The following is a 15,129-nucleotide window of genomic DNA, read 5'->3' as shown; positions in this document are numbered from 1 at the left end:
GGCAGCTGCCTCTTTCTGTCCCTAACAACCTCATTCCTCATCCCAGCAAAAGCATTTGTGCAGCACCATGGCATAAGAGATTATGCAGCAGATGGAGAATAAAATCTGACCAGTCAAAAATAGCACTTAATTTTAACTCAGACTAGTTTCCAGTAGTAAATTCCAGTTAAGACTGCATAAAAAGTGACAGCCTCAGTCTTCCAGCCAAAACATACAAAGACAACGCAGACAGTTCTTAACAGCATTTCCCATGAGTTAAGGCTTTCTAAGGGAAAGAAGTAGACATGGAAAAGAGAAAAAAAAAAAACCCTCCTATGATTCTCACTGTTCATTAGAGTGATCCCAGTCCCCTCTACTGAAATCTAAGTAATGTCCCTAAAGCTGTGCAGAAGAGAACACTTCCAGTTCCATGCTCTGAGGATGCTGCATCTCATGACCTGGGAGGTTTACATTGTCTAATCTAAGTGAACTGATTTCAGTGCCAGGATTAAGAGCTTACACCTCTCAAGCTGTTCCTTAGACTCCCAAAGTTATTTCAGGAAACATGAATATATGAGTATACCACAAGCTCTGGAAAGTCTGCACCCATATGCCATAGGTGGGCTCTCAGTCCAGGCCACAAAGTAAGATTATAAGAAATATGCTTGCACATCCATCCAAGTTAACATGCACAGAAACAGAGATGGTATATGGCCTAAAAACCTCCCTGGACAATCCCAGAGGAAAAGCCAGCTTCTTCAGAGGGCAATTCAAAGCACTGCTAGATCTGCCCTGCCACACTGGTGTCACTTAGAGCTTTCCCCCAAGCCTTTCCATGTCAGCCAGTGCTGCCTTTCTCCTTCCCTTAATTGCTCAGCAACGTTCTCCTGGTCATGCCACTGTAATGTCTGCCAGCCTGGCTGTCAATGTCCTCATCTTTTGAGCCCTTTATTTAATCTTTATATCCCCTCAGTCTCTTCTCCTCTTTATAGCTCTTTGGAACATTTATTCATGCCCCAAAATGGATTTGGTTCTGCTGTCTGCTTGCCCAATCTCCCATCTATCAGTTCACACATTCTTTAATTCAGCTGCACATTCTTTCATCATTCATCAGTCCCTTTACACATTCTTCTATCCATCCTCACGTGTCTCCCTCTCTGTTCTTCTCACTTGCTGTTCTGTCACTTCTCTCATTTTCACAGAGCTCTCCTGCCTGTCTCCTGTGGACCCTGCAGGCCTGGCTGTCCCAGAGTACCAAACAGTGTGTCATTGTATACCATCCTGCACTCAAAATTGCCATGAAACATTTCACAGCTAATCAGACCTGCAAACCCAAGTATGTTTTATACATTCAGTGGTCCTGATTCTGATTTCATTCACTTCACAGTAAATTAAGTCAATGCTAGTGGGAATATACAGGTGTAAAATTAGTTTAAGTAAGATGAAAAAGAACTCATATTTTCTACCAATAACGTAAGTATTAAAGAGCTAAAAAGGAAGTTGGATAAGTCAAAATCCAGCAACTGATCTTTTGAGGAGACTGAAAGACAGTGGAAGATTGGACGACTGTTGTTTTCTTAGCAGAAGTGTAACAAAGGAACACTCCCTGAGCTCATGTTATTTAGTCCCAGAGATTGTAATACAATGGAATATGTCTTTCTGACTACAAAAGGCATGAGAAAGAAACACTAAAAACTCGTACAAAATCCAGTCCAAATACAATTCACTCCACAGAGGTCCCTCTCAAGGTTCACGTGCAAGACCTCTAAGTAATGGAACTAACAGACAGAAACAGAGCTTGTAACAAACAGGAGAATCCATGGAAACAATGGAAAAACAACAGCAACATGGACAAGTTCAGCCATCTGCACAGACCTTGCTCTGTTAATATGCAAGGCATGAAAATGTGAGGCAGATTCTCCCGACACACACAGGTAAGAGCTCCTGCAATTGCGTTCATGGTCTAGACATCCACAAGGTATAAGAGACCGGATGAAGATTTAATTTGGTCCTAAGGAATCAGATCTGAAATGGGCTGATCTAATGGTCTTCATCAAAGAGATAGCCACGGAATTCCATTAGCACCAATAAAATTAATCAGGGACAAGAATATTCACTGGAAAGGTGCAAAGAAAAGAGAGGTTCTGTGTCCAACCCTCAGACAGAAGGAGGAAGAAAGATCTTTTGAGGGAGCTGCTAGAGGTGTAGCTGGAGTGAGAAAACAACAATCATCAGCCAAATGGGACTGATGGCAAATGAAAGTCCAAGGAGGAAGAGAATGCAATACCAACATCCAGAGAGTAATAACACACAGGAGAAGAAATGAGAGATGAAAAACCAGAACAGAGTCTTAGTCTAAGAATGATCAAGGAATAATGCAAGAGAAAGGGGTTGAGAACACATTCAGTTCCACCTCCCAAGTGCAGAAAAGAAACAAAAAACTCAAACTACCAAGAAACAAAAAACTGCTCACTAAAAACCATAGACAATGCCACATGATCATGGAAAAATCAGATAGGTCCAGAGTCAACACTACACAATCACTTACCATCAGGTTAAGAAAAGAGACAAGAAAGGACATTGCAGATTAAACTCCAAACACTGATCATAGCATTACACAGAAGTTCTGTCCTCCCATTTTACTCATCTCAACAGTTTCACTGAATTGAGCAGAGTTTGGTGAGGCAAAAGAATTAAATTCAAGCAGTTCTTTCATAAAGAATAGGGAAAAGAAAGCCATCAATACCGGGAACACAGAATGAGGAAAATCAAGACCTGAGAGAAAACACTTGAGAAACCAGCCATCCTCACAAAAGAAGAAATGACAGGATTTTGCTTTCACAAATAGCTACCACACCTTGGAGAGCTTGAAATGCAGTTAAGTGGAACCCAGTGGAGGCCACAGAGAGGAAGAGAGGGCAGTGGAGGTTATTTGAACGCAGGAATATGCATCTTAACTGACATAGAATCATGTTCAGCAAATGTTTTAGAGGTAATGGAATGCAGATTTAAAGATTATGGAAGAATTAAGGGGCAAATGAGTTCAAAGAGACCTCATTGACTCTGCCATTCATTCCTGACCTCTGAAATACTTGCAGCATATGATGAAAGCAGTGACATAGGCTTTGCCATAGCCTTGTTTATTAACTAATTATCTAAGGCCGCAATCATAATGAGAACTACACAAACAGCATTCAGAACATATTGTCATTCACCAGATCAAGTTCCAGTCACAGAAAACTATTTTTGTGGCTTCTTTCCCCCTTCCAAACTCCTTACAGTATTATGATGATGTGTTAATGGCTTAAAAGTAACTTTAGCAAGTTGGTACAAGGCTCAGCTTTCTCTGACAATCAGCAGCTTGAATGAGCCCATAATGATGCTTTAAATTCAGTTCTGGGCTTTTCCCCTCTCCAGAGCATCCATATGGTTTTGATCTCATTTCCTTCTCCAGAGGAGACTACCCACAGTGTGCAGGAATGGGGAAGAAGGAGCTTAAGATGTAATTTGCATTTCCAGGTGGGAGTTTTCTGGGCCGAATGTTTCCTAAGCCTGCATTCGTCTAATGCAGTTCAACATTTGAATAACAGAAGTTGATGGGTTTTGAAGTAACTGCAACCACTTGGAAGGAAAAAAAAAAACCCAAACAAACCCAACCAACCCCAAACCTCTCTATATCAATTCATACCTCTGTTAAATATGCATGAGTGTTTAAAAAAGCAAATCTGAGGCTGGCTAAGGGACAGTATCAATATGAATATTAAAAATATTGCAATTGCATCAATTACAACTTACTCTTACTGAGAAACACTCATTCTGATTATGCTACAGAATAAACAAAAATAACAGTATTGCAAAGCCAGTGATGGGTGTAACCACAGAGATGAACAGGTTTCTAAACACAGATCAAAACATCCAGAGCTACTCGCATCCATCTCTCCAGTGCAGCGCTTCCCTACCACCGTGCTAGACAGAGCTGCACAAGGGCCCATGGGGTGGGAGTCACTCCTCCCTCAGCATCCCAGCAGCTCAGTCAGCACAGCACAACAGCAACTGAGCCACGGCCTCGGGACTTCTGAGTGAAAAAGCCACAGCCCAAAGCAAAAAGCTTAAACTCAAACAGGGAGCAAACAAATGCACACTGAAAGAAATGGAGAAGTAATTAATAAACCATCTGAGAGACTGGGGGGCACTGCTAGAGGCTTTTGCAGTCCACAAAACAACTGAAATGAGTTAAACTAAGCACAGAAGCAAGGATCTACCTTCCACCACTATGACAGAACTGGGAAGGGATGGGGAGTGAGAAGTTTATTTAAACTCTTTGTTTTACATCCTGACTGACTTGGACATTGTGAATTTTGTGTATTTATACATTATTCTGGCTTATGTTTTAACAGAATTTGTTTGTTGTTAGCTAAAGCCTTTGAGAAGGGATTATGACAGAAGGTTCTGGCATCTTTCTCACAAACTTTTACCAACTTGGGTTCTTGTCACTTCCCTTTACAACAGGAAAGATGTCTGCAAGCCTCCTCCATAAGGTCTATGGCATGCCACTTTTTTGCATATATTCTATAATTGATGCCATTTTAAATGTTCTTCTCTGCTGCATTTCATGGCAGAGGCTAAAGGGGGGGGACACCTTCCTAGAACTATGTTTGAAAACCAGTCTCAGATTTCTACTGCTGCACGTGACAGATGAAATAGAAGACATGAAAGGAAGGTATGGAAATTTTGACTAATGAGGAGAACATGAAATGTAGTTAGGTTCTGGAAATACCTTAAAGCAGCATGTCTATATATTACCCTATGCTCTTTCCTGGTTACACATGGTTTTTATACAGGATTTACCACTGCATTAGCTAAGCATTTAAATACATCACTTCCACAGCATTTTTCTGGGGCACATCTCACTTTACTTGTCTGTGCACACCGGGGACATGGAAGCGTTCTAGAAACAGAGTCTGGACAGCGTTTCTGAAGAGAAGTACAAACTATTCCACTGGGCCCCACTGGGGCACCCTAAGGGTGCTAGAGAGCATTGCTTACAACACCTCTCTTCAAGAGACACGAGTACTTGCCTTGAGACATTCAGCAAGCACAGTGCAAGGCCAGAAATAAATTTCCAACAGATTTAATTAGAGGCTGGTGTTTAAACTCTCATTTCCCTATCATCTTCCTGACCAATGGCTGAAATCAGGCATGGACAAAAAGAGTTTGAAACTGGTTTCAGGAGATAATTTAAAAACTCTGCTATCTCTCAGCATGGCTAAGGAGGCATATCAGCAACATAAATCTATCCAGTCCTCAGGTTCTGTTTATCATAACTTGTTTGATGCTACTCAAATCATATTGGGAAGAAGACATATTAAAAAAAAAAAAAAATCTAGCATAGGTATTTTCTGCGAGCTGCATCTTTTGTGCATGACCAAAAGAATTTGGCCTCCTATATAAGCTGTCAATGCAGAGGTTTAAAATAAATGTTTGTGTTATTAAATTCACATATGAGGCTAAAACTTCTGGACTGAAATTCTAAATTTAAACCTGAAGTGGTACACTACTAATCACTGTATTTCTGACATCTCATTTTCAGTGGTTGTTAACAAACTCAGTTTTTGGTCTCTCTAAAAGTCAGACCTCTCAAAAGTGCCAAAACATCTTGGTTAGCCAAAGTGCTCTGCTCCTTTCTACACTCTACATCCAAGAACATCTGTACTAGATTTCACATTTCTTCCTGCACAGGCCACTGCTCACATGACTATCAGGATGACAAGCAAGCCAAGGAGAAACTTACAATTCTCTAAAAGGAAGCAAAACTTTCATCAGCTTTTTCTCACACTTCTGGTAGAGACTTAATGGAATAGCTAGAATTTTCTCACCAAGATGGAAACTCCTTCAGGAGAATCAGTAAAAATATGGACTGTTTGAGAGGGACAAGCAGTTTCTCACTCCATTGCTTCACTCTCTTAACCAACTTCCAGAATCTCTCTCACAATGACTGTTCTTTTAGGCCACCAAAATTTGCATCTCTGCCACTGGAAGAGAGCACTGCACTGTCCACTCTGGGCTGCCATGATTAGACATTAAATTTCCACATCTGGACACTTGTGCTGTAACACCAAATCTTTGCCACACCACCCAAGAATACAGAGCCAAAATTATACAAAAATATGGAGCATGCAGACAGTGACAGAGAGCAGTCACAGTGTGAGTATAAGACAATGCCAGTTGGTCTCTATGAGCATTTTTTTTTCATTTGTTCTATTGCAAAGTTTGTATTTTTGTCACTCCACTTCCTTTACAGACTTGGGGACTGCATACCAGTTGTACTGAATTTCCAGCTGCCGCAGCCCAAACCAGGGCTGTTGCATGTCAGAGTTTAGAATTAAACATGCAGAATGCAGAGAACAGTCACAATACCTCCTTTATGATGCTAATGAAAACATAAATAAGGAAATTAAAAAGCCCCTGTCTAAAGTAAAAATAGCAGTCACTGCCATAGAGACTGTATGAGGCAAAATGAGAACTACATTTCAGCAAAAATGCACACACTCCTGTAGCCAGACAAGAAAATCCTTCTCCTTTGCTCAGAGGGATATTAAACTTTCTAGCTGTACTTCTTATTTTTAGATAGTTCTTTGAATGCATAGCTTCTGACTTCCTTAATTTCTTTTGTATGCAGTAAGTTTTGATTTTTTTTTTTTTTTTTTTTTTAGGAGCTGCACTGCCATAAATCAGTCCAGTCTGCGGAGGTCTTAAAAAATGTAACAGTTATGACTGTAACATTCATAAATACTTTTATTATCCCTTCTAGGCTTTGTGGAATGCCTTGACATTCATGTCTCTGACTTGGCACAATAACCACCGTGTCTTTGGGCATGTGCAAGCCCACACTCACACACACACAGTCTCTCTCCTGCAGGCTGTTCAACCAAGAGCCTGTGCACGCTCCTGGTGTGCAGCAAGCGCCGCCAGCGCTACGGTGTGTGTGTGACACAAAGCAGAAAGGGACTCTCAGGCTCGCTTCTCACGGGGAAGAGCCAGAATTGCTAAAGATGGATTCCGTGTCGCTGGCAGAGCCCTCCTACACCTCCACACAGCCTCCCTGCTCTTTCCAGAGAGAGCAGGCACGCTGGGGAGCCCCGCCGAGCGAGCGCTAATGAGCCTCGGGAAGAGAGACATCATCACGCTTCCCATAACGAGTTGGCTGATGATCTTTCAGCTCCACCAGCCGAAGAAATGAAAATGAGCCTGAGTGCAGGAGCTGTGATCCATGGCCAAGGAGCCAAGCAGGGGGCTGAGGGATTGACCACTTGGCTTAAGATGTAGAGTGATAATTGATGGGTCGGTTCGTAGCTGTGAAAGAGGATCTGAATCGCTGCAGTACACAGGATTTGCAAGTCATTCTCAGGAGACTGGAACCAAGTCCCTGTAGGAAATTACAGTGAATGCAGTCAAGCGTTGGCTTTCCTCAAATGTCATCTTTTCCACTGGACACATGTAAGCACAGCAATGTGTGTGATACCACTGCAAGGTGAGTATCTCAGCCACACATTCTATTAAATGTTAAGCTTCAGACATAAAACAGGTTCATGTCACAAAACCACATCTAGTTCTAATCCTTTTACTGCTACTAAACCAGACATTTCCCTAGTTTTCAAAAGTTCACTTGGTTCTAATGAATGTTTTGCAGCTGTGGAAAGCATCTGAAAGAATTAGTGGTTGTTTAGTAGGGATCTCAGACGAAACATTCCACACGTGATCCTTTGAGACTGCCACACAGCAAAGGCTGGGAAAGCCAAAACACAAAAGGAAATTCCATGAGGGGCTGTGCATATGCTCACATGGGATGCAAGGGCTGTTTCAAGGCTCAGGAAGGGCAAGGATCAGGTCTAGCAAACAGAGCTGGAATTAGCTGGAGAAAAACCCAAATACAACATACAGCATTTGGAGAAACAACTGAACCCCAGCTACCAAGGACACAATGCACAAATTGAACACCACACACACACTACCATCAGCTATCCCTTTAAATCAGAAGAGTTGAGGATGTGAGCCTGGATTTGATTGCCACCACAATTCATGAGCCAAGTCAGGACCAGTGCTTTGATTCAGGTCTAATAATATCAATTTAAGTTACTTCCGTGACATCTGAGCACCACAGAGCAGAAGTCTTGAGATTATTTGTTCTTATGAAGTGAGTCAATGGAGTAGAGAAGACTTCCTTGGACTTATGTGTATTCCCCCAAAATTAACATTTACCACTGCGAAAAATTAACTGCAAATTCTGTTGAGGAGGCATGAGATCCTTCTAACTACATTGAGAATGCTTTTGCAGTATAATATGGATTCTATTAAGCCTCCTATGACACAAACAGTGTTAGCACATATAAGACTATCTGTAGAAGAATTACATAGAACCAGGGGAAAAAAGTATAAGATTAGGGTTCCCAGACTCTGCTGCATTTGCAATTCATGCTGAATGTGTTCCCTGTCAAGCTGTCATTTTACATTAGGAGTTAATTTTCCTGCTATCGATCCTCTCTCTGCTTATTCTCTTTCTCATTCTTCAGCTGCCAGGGTTTTGGAAAACAATAACACCCAAAACTATAACAGAGAACTTGAAGTCCCAAACAAATTTTGCACACATTCATTCCACAACCATCAGCCAGCCTGACTTCTACAGCCCCATTCAAGTCTCCATTAAAGTTGCCATGTATTTGAATAATGAGTCACTGTTTAAAGAGAAAAGAGGAAAAGAGGCACAGTGCATTCGTGTTGAAGAGGAGTTAAAATCAAATAAAAGTACTTCACAGCATAGGTGTTTGTAATATTGTACTTGCTGTACAGAACACACCTTGTTTCTGAAAATAAAATCTGACAAGGACAGAAATATGGCCCACAAACTAGGTGTTGCATTTTGGTAAGGATTGGATGAAATACCCCATATAGGATAGACTGTTACAGAAACAGAAAAGGAAGAAGGAGTGTGGTAGGTACAATTCCCCCAGGACATTTGAACTACATTCTATACTCAACAGAAGGATTTGTCAATAGCAATAATCCTGAAAGTGAAAGAGACATATGCAGAGTCTTTCCATCAGCCTTTTCTAACACATTATTCTTTCTATTTACTCTCTCTGCATTTCTCCCAGCTGGTTTTGGCGGAGAGATATAGCAAGGGAAAAGCAGACCAAAGTGCGCATAAGCCTACATGTGAGATCTTTCTGGCACACAGTGATGGGACACCCTCTCCTGGAGAAACAGACACACTTCCTCTGCTCCAGCAGTGAAAGAATAGGAAATTAGTGATATTCCTGGGATCTGCAGACAAACTACCACAACAAATCTTGACATAATGACAACAAGTAGGAATATACACAAGACTTTTCTTGGACTGACGAAGACACTGTTAGACACAGCACCCTTGAGAAAAATCACTCATTCACATTCAAGCAATTGACAGCTCTATTAAAATCATAAAGAGAGGAACCTCTAGATGAAATAAGTCGTGATTTTTGACTCAAATTCAGATCTTCCACAAGAGAGATCCTGTTGGTTGACTGACTCCCTGCATCACTTTGAACCTGGCAGAATATCCCCATTCAGGTGGTTACTTCCTAAAGTTAAAAATTAAAATAGCTCAGATGGAAACAAAGGGTCATCTTGCTTGGCTAAAAGTCCAAGTATTATACATTTCCTCCACTCATTTCTCTAAGATGTCATAGTTTGATATCATTATGGATTATGGCAGTGCTAACTAATCCACTCATATTTGCTTAGGATGTTATCTGCAAAATTTATAAAAGGTAAGGCTATGAAACTTCTCATAGGAATGCCTCCAAGAGGCAAAGTAATAACCAAAGTGCTACTGCTTGTGGATAAATAGGAAAGCAGTGAATAGAGCAGGGTTTTGTGGTGCCAATGACCAGGCTACAGGTGACAATGTGTTAAGTTCCTGACTGACTGCTGCCTTTAAAAATGAAAGAACTTTACAAGTACAGGGCTCCCAGATGAGCAGCCTGGATTCCAACATGGCATATTTACAGTGGCAGCAATATCTCAGACACTACAGTGGAACAAACACCTGGGGGATTCCTTTCCCCCCTGAGGTGGCTGGCAGCTCTGCTGTGTGAAGAAAGCAGGACAGCTTCTGAGCGGGACACTGCTGACTTGTATCTTGATTAGATGCAAAAAAGAATGGGAGGAGAGAGACAATCACAATTCAGTGTGGTCACTGATGTGAATTTTGAACTTCATTTGACATTGCTAACATTGCTCTCATTTGGAGAGCTTCTAACCACGGTCTCCTGTCCTATGACAAGTTTGTAATAAATTACAAATTATCAAACTGCAGGTACATCTCTCAGTTTGCAGCCCAATTTAGAAAAAATCAGTGGAAGAACAACATCAGCACACGGCTCAGGCTATGCCTGATCAAAGGGGAATTATTTCTCACAGCTCCAGGAGCGTTCAGGCACTGTTTACCTCAAGGCAAGAATGAATAGCAAGGGTAAGGCACTGAAGCCCCTAGGAAGTCCTCACAGCCTTAAAAAGTCTGCAGAGAAAATTTCTAAAATGCATTAAGCACAAAGGTTCTCAGTGCCCAAGGCAAACTGGAAAATATTCCTTCCCTCAAGTTACTTGAACGCTAAATCATCACCTGCAGGCTCAAGCTGTCATTTCACACTGAGTCGCATCTCACAGTGTCAGGAGTTCTCCTCAAATCATTTACTCTCCCTCTCTCCACCCCAACACACACAGTGGTTTCTTACACAAGCACTAGCAGAATATTAATTACTTCTAGGAAGGAGTGAGACTTACATTCATATATAACATACATTAAATCTCTGATTAAATTCAGTCACAGCCTTCCAGTCACTTCAAACAGTTCTACATACAATTATAGTTTGGGATTTATAAAGGAAAAGAAAATTCTCAGCATTTCCTGGTGTAAGGGTTAGCCTAAGAATGTGAGGTTTAGCCTATAAACAGTAAGAATGGACTTTCAAGAACCAGAGACAAGATGCAAATTAAACACAACCACTTCAAAGAGGCTCCTGTAGTGAAGGCTTTATAGCACCCAACTGGCTCCAGGGGAACAGCCAAGGTTCTGGTGAGGATCAGGGAGACAAGACTTTTTTCTTTCACTGTCTAGTCAAAGCATTTTGTCCAGTTCTTTTCAGTAAAAGGGTCATCTCTTGGTGTACACACACGCGCATTATGGCAGTGAGATCTAATCTCAGCTGGCAGTCTCATGACTAAAAATACGAACACATTGAAGATGGCGGTCATAAGTAAGGAATTAAAACATCATGCGAGCCGGATTAATGGAGAAGAACCAGAGGAAATCATTATCAGTCTAGGGAATCAAGAAAATCTGAGTTGCATGCAAGAATTTAATGCAGTCTGTAATGTTTCACATCCAGTATAAAGCCAAAATTCAGGCTATAGATGTTGGAGGTCCTGCACTGCTGTGTTAGGAGTAGTGTGCAAGTCACAAATCCACAGAACAGGGAACAATTCCTTAAAGAGAAAGCAATGCAAACCTCTTAACTCTGCTGCCCCATTAATTACAAGCTGCCTTCCTGAAGAGAAATCCTTTTAAAATTGTTAAAAAATGGTAAAGCCAAAGAGCCTTCCAGCAAGCCACCATGCAGAGCAGCCCTTAACCACAACCTACACAATGACAGACTCTGGGTAATGCCTGCATTTACAAAAACACAGGTGAAGGATGGCACACTCTTGACATCAGCCAGCTGCAGATTACCTCTTCCTTCCCTGCCTCTTCCCAAAACAGATGAAAAGCTTTCCACTGAAGGTAACTGTGCACTGGGAGCACATTTTTCAGAGGCCATACACACCCGACCAGCAAACAGGACTCAGCAATTGCTCTTAAATGAGTAGCACAGACTCTCTATTCGATCAATAGGACCTTTCTGCTGATCTACTTTTACAAGGAAAGCTGACCTATGTTTCAGGACACCTGATTGATGTATGTATACACTGATCTAGTGCATTTAGGTTTTAAGTTTTGGCAAAACACACAATTAAGTATAAAAATTTAGCATCCCCAAAAAGTTAAATAATAAGCCAGGCTGATAGAAAAAATCGCTTCAAGCAGTATCTCATTTCTGTTGTGCATTTTATCCAGAGGAATCCTAAAGGGACTTTAAAATATGCAGCAAAGCACAGTATAAATTATATAAATTATATTATCATTTCCCTCTCAGATGAGCTCTAGCACCTGTTTGACACTGAGCAGCATCACTGCACAGCAGGCTGCAGCTGGAAGCAGAGCAGTTTTTTATACGGAAACTGCAGGTGGAGTTCAAAGTCAATATAATTACAGAGTCTGGAATTTCATCAGAATGCTAAGGATGACATTCCTTTCATTGCTTCTTTTGAAAGTCTGTAAAAACTTAAATTATTGAAAAGGTCTTCCTCCAGCCATTTTTATTTTGGATTGACATTTCTTCACTCAACTCTCAATTTCAGTGGTCAGTAAAATCACAAAGGAATTGTGCTCTGGTAGAGCTTCCCAACAGATATTGCATGTTGGAATGAGGTCAGGGTTTTCAATGAGGGTGCAGGGGAGCCTTTCCAAAGTTTGGTTCGCATCTGTGAAGGGACCATGCTCATTACAAGTAACACCCACCAGGGAGGTACATGTATCATTTCTTAATGCAAATAGCATGCTAACATTTCCAGCAGTTTCATTTGAAATTGCTTCTTCTCTTAACATCAAGAAAGCAGAATCCCATGGCAAAAAAATAATTTGGAACTTACCTTCCTTCTCTCCTCACAGAGACCTCTCCCTTCAGGCCAGCTGTATGGGAGTATTAGCAGAACCTGGAAGTGGTGCTTTACCTGCACAACATTTATGGACAAGTGTCTATTGATGGAAAACAACAAAGAAAAAAGTAGGCTCAGGATTTTAGAAGCCTGGTGTCTCTGCATTTTTATCTTACTTCTGATCAATTCAGTGTCTTCAGAACATTCTCCAACTTCCCCTGGAGAACCTCTTTACTCTGCCTGGTCATGTATTTTCACAAAATCTGTAGAGTTTGGTGACTTCCTCATTCCTGACAAAGGTTGTTGAAATCCACCTAGGTTCAAAATTTACCAAGGGGGAAGCTCTCCCCAAACTAGTACCCGGTGTGATTACAAAAACCCTTCTGTCCTGTGTTAAGAGGCTGCCAATAGACCAGATTGACTCAAGCACCACATTAAAGAACCAAAGCTTTGTGCTCTTTTCTCCCACACGTGCAAAAAATCAGTGATTTACAGAGCAGGCCCAACAGGGTAACAGCAGATATTGGCATTCTGTCAGCCTGAGAAAAACTCAACAGAGAAGACCTCTGCTGAGAGTGTTTGATAAGGACACTTCACTCTCTTCCACTGGCAAAGTCGTTTTCTGTTCCTAACATCTGAAGGAGGCACCAACCAATGTCTTTGCCTATCTCTGTCCAGATGAACTGTACCAATCCCAGAAGTTTTGACAGAAACTGGATTGATAAATGCTGTAACAAGTTTGAAAATTTTGATCAATATTTAACAGGACTGTAATCTCCTCTCGCAGGGAAGTGTTCTCTTTACAAATACTACATTCCATACAGGGAACCTGGCTGGAAAATCACATAAAGAAATTTTGAAAATTCACATTTAGGAGGGCCTGAGGAAAGAAAACAGTTCACACAGAGCAAAGTGTTCTGTTCAATCCCAATTCTGACTTGACAGATTTGAAACCTGGGCATAAATAAGAAACAGCGAAAAAAGCTTTATGAGAAACCCCTGTAAAATACTGTATTTATATGCAGGCCCACAAACAAATGCACGTGAACTTATAGGCACCATTTGGATTCTGGAAAAGCCAAACTTTGCAACAAGATTAAATAAGAAGTTAAAAATCATAACTTTATAAGATTTCTAAACAGAGGGATCAGAGATGCAATAAGCCCTTCTCACTTCTGTGTCTGGAAAAGAATCCCCCCCCACACATATCAATATTTTAGAGCTGTCTCAGTGGCCACTGATTTAAGAGAAAAATTTTATCAGCTTCATTAGAAAGAGAGAAAATTGTGAGGGGAGGGGATAGGTTCAAAGGAAGTAATGAAAGGTAGAAGATTAAGATGATACAGGTTTTTCCCTGAGAAGATTTTTGGCAGCAATGAAATCTACATTTGCACACTCCGGTGGGAACTGAGAGAAACCCCAGCCCTGCCAAACTCTGTAGCTTCAGTTTGATGGATGAAAAGGCTTTAGACAACTCACTGTACATGGCTGGAAGACTTGGGAGAAATGCACAGCTTCCAAATACCCAAATTCATGAGTACTTTGCCAGAAGGCTACCACAAATACATGACAGAAGTCGTGGACATTAGGAAAGTACTTCCATACAATCAAAGAAAAATAAGGATGAGCGAAACTTAGAAGTCACCTCTTCATCTCCTAGTTACAAAACAAAATAAATGGTCAGGGAGGTGTTTGTATCTCCTGTTCATAAAGACACTGAAGGACTGTGACTTCACACCTCTCCCATCAGTTCATCCCACCATTCTGCTAGGCTTACTCCTACAATTTCTTTCTTAAGTGTCCAACTTCAGTATTTTTAACTACAATTACTTCTAGCCCTAACCATGAGGACATGAGGAAGAAGAGATTCACATCCTTCTTTTTTTTCCTCATAATAACCATATTTGCATTTGATTACATGCTTCTCCCTTTCCAGATTTCTCTCTGAGATCTGTCTCCCTCCAGGTTGTTCAGTCATAGTTTTGAGCTTTCTCACTGTTCTGGATGTTCAAAAGTGGACATGGCACTTGAGGCAAGTCCTTCACCAGCACTGAGAGAGTGGGAGAATTGCTCCATGCATTCTGTAGGGCAAAACACTTCCTTAGTGCACCATCCTCTCCTCCCTGGGATCTCCCTCATGCAGTCCCCAGACAGCAACATCACTTGGCTCCAGTTCTCTCTCACACAGCCCTCAGGAACACAGCCCCATCCAGGCTCTGAGAAAGACCCCCACTTCCTCCCTTGTCAGTTATTGCTACATAGACGTATTTTGTCTTAATTAGTACAGCCTGCAGGGAACTTATTCTTTGAGTTATCCTGAGAGTTATTTTTAATAAATATAGAGGAGAGAAACCTTCA

The sequence above is a fragment of the Coloeus monedula genome, assembly GCF_965178545.1.
Source record: "Coloeus monedula genome assembly, chromosome: 10".
NCBI lineage: Eukaryota > Metazoa > Chordata > Aves > Passeriformes > Corvidae > Coloeus > Coloeus monedula.
Note: the sequence above shows the minus strand (reverse complement) of the source record.